This window comes from Schistocerca piceifrons, chromosome 4 (assembly GCF_021461385.2).
Source record: "Schistocerca piceifrons isolate TAMUIC-IGC-003096 chromosome 4, iqSchPice1.1, whole genome shotgun sequence".
In the NCBI taxonomy this organism is placed as follows: domain Eukaryota; kingdom Metazoa; phylum Arthropoda; class Insecta; order Orthoptera; family Acrididae; genus Schistocerca; species Schistocerca piceifrons.
In genome coordinates this window covers 741,095,546-741,103,555 of record NC_060141.1, presented here as the reverse complement: position 1 = coordinate 741,103,555, position 8,010 = coordinate 741,095,546, and positions in this window count along the sequence as shown.

The window sequence follows — 8,010 nt, the reverse complement described above, 5'->3', positions numbered from 1 at the left end:
TTCTTTAATTTGTGCCTCAGAGAACCTGAGAAATTGATCACAAAGATATCTAAAACACCCTCCTTCTTTAGGCAATATTGCGAAGAATTGCTTCATCAGTCTCAAGTTGATGTGAAGTGGTTGAAGAGAAATGTTTTTAGGATCTGTTAAACTCTGCTTCTCAACGTTCTTAACTCCAGCAACCAAAATTTTTGCTAGTGACCAATCTGTTTTAAAATAATCTTGTTTACAATCGCGGCTATGTCATTCACAAAGGAAATAGGGTAACTCTGTGTAGCCACTCTTTTGGCCTAGTAGCATAGGCATCACTTTCAGATACCCACAAACGGTCCACTTGTGATCTGAATACTTATGCTTGTTAAGGACCAATTCAAGCTTCTCATAACATGCTTTCAAATGAACTGTATGTCTTACTGGTACACATGCATATTGGTTGGCACTGTGGAGAACACCAGCTTTCAGCTTTCGCTTGGAGGAATCAATGAAAAGTCTCGATTCATTGGGTTCGCATTTGATACTGAACATCTCCAGCAACTCAGGAACATTAGTACAAGAAAAGAGGTCATCCACTCAAGGAAAAAGAGGCACAAACTTTTTCTCTGCTCCTGTAACAAGAAAAGGATATTTCAAGAGGCAGCAGCCCTTTTTCTTTCAACCTTGAGCCTAAAACCTCAGCTGAATCCTTTTGAAGGTGTAAGTCTCCAAGCAAATCCTTTAGTTCCCACTGTGTGAAGAGCTATGGCGCTTTTTTGCGGGGCGGGGGGCTCATACCTATTATCATTGTCATCATCACCACCACCTTGAGACAACTGAACAGCATCATTTAAAATTTTGCAAAAACAGACATAATGTCTGATAGGATAACCGCAATCAGTGGTTTTACAATGTTACTTATAATCCGTCTTGATTGCATAAAATGCTTATTCACATGACCAGTTTCGGTTCCTCTAGAACCATCTTCTGATCTGCAGTTACGGTTATAGGAGTAACCCGTCCACACACAGCAACCTTCACTTCACATGCAATCAAGAGAGATTATAAGTATCATCTAAAATGTTTCCAGGTGTAGATGGAGGACAAGGTTCACATAAATGAAACCCATGAGGAACAGGCCGCAAAGCTGAAGGGAAGTTCAGAAACAAAATCTCCTTCATATTTTTCGAATTAAAACCTAGTAGACAGAAAGAGCAAAAACAACAGTCTTCAGTGTGATTTTTCGGTTCTCTACAAATTATAGGTGCTGCAAAACGAAATGAAAGAGGGTGGAGGAGCGGATAGAGGTTCAGGGCACTCTCTTGGAAATAGCCCCTAAAGGCGGAAGAATCAGCAACGATCAACGACATGAGGATGCAGAAGGCAATGGAAACCACTGCATTAATGAAACGTAACGTGTATCCACAGGACATGTGGCCTGTAATTGAAGAAGTGTCATGATGATCTCTCCATTGGCAAAAGATTCCGGAATAGTCCCCCATTCGGATCTCCGGGAGGGGACTGCCAAGGGGGAGGTTACCATGAGAAAAAGATTGAATAATCAACGAAAGGATAACGTTCTACGAGTCGGGGCGCGGAATGTCAGAAGCTTGAACGTGGTAGGTGTGGTGTCACCGCCAGACACCACACTTGCTAGGTGGTAGCTTTAAATCGGCCGCGGTCCATTAGTACATGTCGGACACGCGTGTCGCCACTGTCAGGGATCGCAGACCGAGCGCCACCACAAGGCAGGTCTCGAGATACGGACTAGCACTTGCCCCAGTTGTACGGACGACGTAGCTAGCGACTACACTGACGAAGCCTCGCTCCTTTGCCGAGCAGATAGTTAGAATAGCCTTCAGCTAAGTCAATGGCTACGACCTAGCAAGGCGCCATTAGTAACATTGCATGTATCTAAAGAGTCTCACTTGTATCGCCACAATCTCCAGATGTACCAAAAGGATGGATTAAAGTTAAGTATTCCAGAAGCTACGTACTTTTCTTTATAGCATTCATTACGTATCCTGTTTCAGACCTCACGCCATCGTGCTTTAGCTTAGCGCGTGCCTTTCGGCTTCCTCTCATTGTGTCTAGGCTGTCTTGTCTAGACACAACATTTTTGGCGACGAGGCTTAAAAGAGGATTTCGTGTTCGTATTGCTCTAATTTAATTGTGTCATGGCTTCGCCAGATGTACTGTCCGAATTTTATCGCTTGCAGAATCAGCAGACGCAGGCGTTATTGGATGCCCTTGGACAGCTCGTCCAGGGTCAACGTGCACTGCAAAACGATGCGGCAGCCGCCGCTTCACCGCTACCGCAGCCACAACATGCAGTTACACCACCATTCCATAATTTTCAAGCAGACGTGGAAACATGGACGTAGTGGTCACGCCAATTTGGATTTGATCTCGCCACCTACAGAATTCAAGGTCACGAGCGGCAGCCTCACTTATTGTCTTGTGTCGGCGTGCAAACGTACCATGTGATAGTGAAATTATTTCCCCGACGTGACGTAGCAACTCTGTCCTACGAAGAAATTTTGTCTGCTTTAGATGCCTATTTCAAGGAAACAGTCAATGTAGTTGCAAAACGGTATACTTTCTTTCGTACAAAACGTACGGCCGGTCAAACTAATAGGGAGTGGGTTGCAACATTGCAAGGCCTTACAAGCGATTGTGCTTTTGAGTGTGAATGTGGACTCCCTTATTCAGATACAATGGTACGTGATGCAATAGCACGGAACGTTTCTGATGTTCGCATACGGGAACAGATTTTGAAACTCGTCAATCCCTCCCTTCAACAAGTGATAGACATATTGGATAGACAAGACTCGCTTGACTTTGCTCAGCAATCATTTGCAACTTCGCCAGCCGTGTGTAACATTAACCGGCCCGCCGGGCGTGCTGTGCGGACCGGTAAACTGCCCTAACGCACGTCCACGCAGCTGCCGCCACGCTCTAAACCAGGTGTGCCGCGCCAGCATACAAATGCAGTGAAATCATGCCCGCGGTGTGCTACTAGACATTCGCGTGAAAATTGCCCGTCACGCCAAGCTATTTGCTTTTTCTGTAAAAAGAAAGGACATGTTCAAAGTGTTTGCCAGAAAAAGCTCAGATCAGACAATCACAACCATTCCAGGCCCTTTGCTTCGCGCCGGAATCGAACCAAGAATACTCAGGCTCGTGAACCTTCGCCCATGGACATTCATGTAGTTAATTCCACTTCGTCCAGTGCCACTGTCTCTCACAGTGACTATGTTCGTCCCACAAATACTGTGCGTCGACGTCGCAGGAAATCACGTCAATTAGCAAGTGATGCTGTACCTGTATCAGTTCAAATTGCACGAGACAGTCGCTCTTGTTGTCAGCAGGACAATAAACTTTTTGTAGATTTGGCCTTTAATGGCAAGGTCATACCATTCCAGCTCGATACCGGAGCTGCAGTTTCATTGATCAATCACGACACGTACAAACAACTGGGGAAACCTCCGTTGCGTGCCGCAAATGTTAAGTTAAATAGTTATTCGAGTCAGAATATCCCTGTGTTACGACAGTGCACTCTTCTTGCAACATATAAGGGACAAACAAAACTTGTGTCATTTTATGTTCTTCGTTCTTCCACTGCAGTGAACTTGTTTGGTTTAGATTTATTTCAGTTGTTTAACATGTCTATAGTAAAACAGGTCCTATCAGTGAATCAGACTGTGCCTTCAGACAGTGTTTCTCATCTGTGTGAAGAATTTGCAGACATTTTTGCACCGGGCTTAGGTTGCGCTCAGAACTATGAAGCACATTTGGAACTGAAAGTCAACGCACAACCGAAATTTTTCAGAGCGCGCAATGTTCCTCACGCATTGCGTGATGAGGTCGCAAGAACATTACACGATTTAGAATCACAAGGTGTAATTGAACGTGTGCAAGCTTCTCTCTGGGCCTCACCCTTAGTAATTTTGCCGAAACCTTCCGGAAAATTGAGACTTTTTGTGGACTTCAAGGCAACACTGAATCTACAATTAGTGACTGCAACTTATCCTTTACCCCGCCCAGAAGATCTTTTTGATAAACTGTGCCCGGGTGAATTTTTTTCGAAGTTGGACCTAGCAGATGCGTACTTGCAAATCCCAGTGGACGCTTCGCTGCAGCCGCCAAGCGCCTCCCTGGGTCACGCGCCGCCGATCGCTTCCCGTGACCAGCTGTCCTCCGCCATGGAACTCTTGCCCGCTCCGGACCACATGACGTCATCGCGCGTCGGATACCCTGACGCAATGGAGGTCGACCCTTCGGCCCCTCCTGTCTCTTTACGGGCGCCTACACCGCATGTTGACGTGCACCCTGGACTAGGTTTTCAGGCGTTTCCTAGATCCCCTCGGACCGAATGGCAGGGTGCGGGTGGCACAGCCTCGCCTGTTATTAGGCTCCCCACCTCATCGCATACGTCAACATGGGGTCCTCCCTACGGCGGGCGGAAGCCTTATAACACGACCGTTCGCCGATTTGCGGGGGAGGAATGTGGTGTCACCGCCAGACACCACACTTGCTAGGTGGTAGCTTTAAATCGGCCGCGGTCCATTAGTACATATCGGACCCGCGTGTCGCCACTGTCAGGGATCACAGACCGAGCGCCACCACAAGGCAGGTCACGAGATACGGACTAGCACTTGCCCCAGATGTACGGACGACGTAGCTAGCGACTACACTGACGAAGCCTCACTCCTTTGCCAAGCAGATAGTTAGAATAGCCTTCAGCTAAGTCAATGGCTACGACCAAGCAAGGCGCCATTAGTAACATTGCATGTATCTAAAGAGTCTCACTTGTATCGCCACAATCTGCAGATGTACCAAAAGGATGGATTAAAGTTAAGTATTCCAGAAGCTACGTACTTTTCTTTATAGCATTCATTACGTATCCTGTTTCAGACCTCACGCCATCCTGCTTTAGCTTAGCGCGTGCCTTTCGGCTTCCTCTCATTGTGTCTAGGCTGTCTTGTCTAGACACAACAGTAGGGAAACTTGAAAATCTGAAAAGGCAAATGCAAAGTCTCAATCTAGATATAGTAGGGGTTAGTGAAGTGAAGTGGAAGGAAGACAAGGATTTCTGGTCAGATGAGTATCGAGTAATATCAACAGCAGCAGAAAATGGTATAACAGGTGTAGGATTCGTTATGAATAGGAAGGTAGGGCAGAGGGTGTGTTACTGTGAACAGTTCAGTGACCGGGTTGTTCTAATCAGAATCGACAGCAGACCAACACCGACAACAATAGTTCAGGTATACATGTCGACGTTGCAAGCTGAAGATGAACAGATAGGGAAAGTTTATGAGGATATTGACAGGGTAATGCAGTATGTAAAGGGGGACGAAAATCTAATAGTCATGGGCGACTGGAATGCAGTTGTAGGGGAAGGAGAAGAAGAAAAGGTTACAGGAGAATATGGGCTTGGGACAAGGAATGAAAGAGGAGAAAGACTAATTGAGTTCTGTAACAAGTTTCAGCTAGTAAAAGCGAATACCCTGTTCAAGAATAACAAGAGCAGGAGGTATACTTGGAAAAGGCCGGGAGATACGGGAAGATTTCAATTAGATTACATCATGGTCAGACAGAGATTCCGAAATCAGATACTGGATTGTAAGGCGTACCCAGGAGCAGATATAGACTCAGATCACAATATAGTAGTGATGAAGAGTAGGCTGAAGTTCAAGACATTAGTCAGGAAGAATCAATACGCAAAGAAGTGGGATACGGAAGTACTAAGGAATGACGAGATACGTTTGAAGTTCTCTAACGCTATAGATACAGCAATAAGGAATAGCGCAGTATGCAGTACAGTTGAAGAGGAATGGACATCTCTAAAATGGGCCATCACAGAAGTTGGGAAGGAAAACACAGGTACAAAGAAGGTAGATGCGAAGAAACCATGGGTAACAGAAGAAATACTTCAGTTGATTGATGAAAGGAGGAAGTACAAACATGTTCCGGGAAAATCAGGAATACAGAAATACAAGTCGCTGAGGAACGAAATAAATAGGAAGTGCAGGGAAGCTAAGACGAAATGGCTGCAGGAGAAACGTGAAAACATCGAAAAAGATATGATTGTCGGAAGGACAGACTCAGCATACAGGAAAGTCACAACAATCTTTGGTGACATTAAATGCAACGGTGGTAACATTAAGAGCGCAACGGGAATTCCACTGTTAAATGCAGAGGAGAGAGCTGATAGGTGGAAAGAATACATTGAAAGCCTCTATGAGGCTGAAGATTTGTCTGATGTGATAGAAGATGAAACAGGAGTCGATTTAGAAGAGATAGGGGATCCAGTATTAGAATCGGAATTTAAAAGAGCTTTGGAGGACTTACGGTCAAATAAGGCAGAAGGGATAGATAACATTCTATCAGAATTTCTAAAATCATTGGGGGAAGCGGCAACAAAACGACTATTCACGTTGGTGTGTAGAATACAAGAGTTTGGCGATATACCATCTGGCTTTCGGAAAAGCATCATCCACACAATTCCGAAGACGGCAAGAGCTGACAAGTGCGAGAATTATCGCACAATCAGCTTAACAGTTCATGCATCGAAGCTGCTTACAAGAATAATATACAGAAGAATGGAAAAGAAAATTGAGAATGTGCTAGGTGACGATCAGCTTGGCTTTAGAAAAAGTAAAGGGATGAGAGAGGCAATTCTGACGTTACGGGTAATAATGGAAGCAAGGCTAAAGAAAAATCAAGACACTTTCATAGTATTTGTCGTTCTGGAAAAAGCGTTCGACAATATAAAGTGGTGCAAGCTGTTCGAGATTCTGAAAAAAGTAGGGGTAAGCTATAGGGAGAGACGGGTCATATACAATATGTACAACAACCAAGAGGGAATAATAAGAGTGGGCGATCAAGATCGAAGTGCTCGCATTAAGAAGGGTGTAAGACAAGGCTGTAACCTTTCGCCCCTACTCTTCAATCTGTACATCGAGGAAGCAATGATGGAAATAAGAGAAAGATTCAGGAGTGGGATTAAAATACAAGGTGAAAGGATATCAGGGATACGATTCGATGATGACATTGCTATCCTGAGTGAAAGTGAAGAAGAATTAAATGATCTGCTGAACGGAATGAACGGTCTAATGAGTACACAGTATGGTTTGAGAGTAAATCGGAGAAAGACGAAGGTAATGAGAAGTAGTAGAAATGAGAACAGCGAGAAACTTAACATTTGGATTGATGGTCACTAAGTCAATGATGTTAAGGAATCCTGCTACCTAGTCAGTAAAATAACCAATGCCGGACGGAGAAAGGAGGACATCAAAAGCAGACTCGCTATGGCAAAAAAGGCATTTCTGGCCAAGAGAAGTCTACTAATATGAAATACCGGCCTTGAGGAAGAAATTTCTGAGGATGTACGTCTGGAGTACAGCATTGTATGGTAGTGAAACATGGACTGTGGGAAAACCGGAACAGAACAGAATCGAAGGATTTGAGATGTGGTGCTATAGACGAATGTTGAAAATTAGGTGGACTGATAAGGTATGGAATGAGGAGGTTCTACGCAGAATCGAAGAGGAAAGGAATATGTGGAAAACGCTGATAAGGAGAAGGGACAGGATTATAGGACACCTGCTAAGACATGAGGGAATGACTTCCATGGTACTAGAGGGAGCTGTAGAGGGCAAAAACTGTAGAGGAAGACAGAGATTGGAATACGTCAAGCAAATAATTGAGGTCGTCGGTTGCAAGTGCTACTCTGAGATGAAGAGGTTAGCACAGGAAAGGAATTCGTGGCGGGCCGCATCAAATCAGTCAGTAGACTGATGAAAAAAAAAAAAAAAAAAAAAAAAAAAGTCAGACAATCCTAGCAGAAACAACCAGAATGGTCCACACAACCTCTAGAAGGCATTAAACACACATATATTTTCACTTCAGTGAAGAAAGGTTGGATGTGTGCTGAGCAGAATGGTTACATCTACAGTGACAGCAGCTCGACCTTGCAGTGGAGAGAAGACTGTGGAGGGAGAAGGTGGAAGAGGGGAAGGGGTACTGACACAG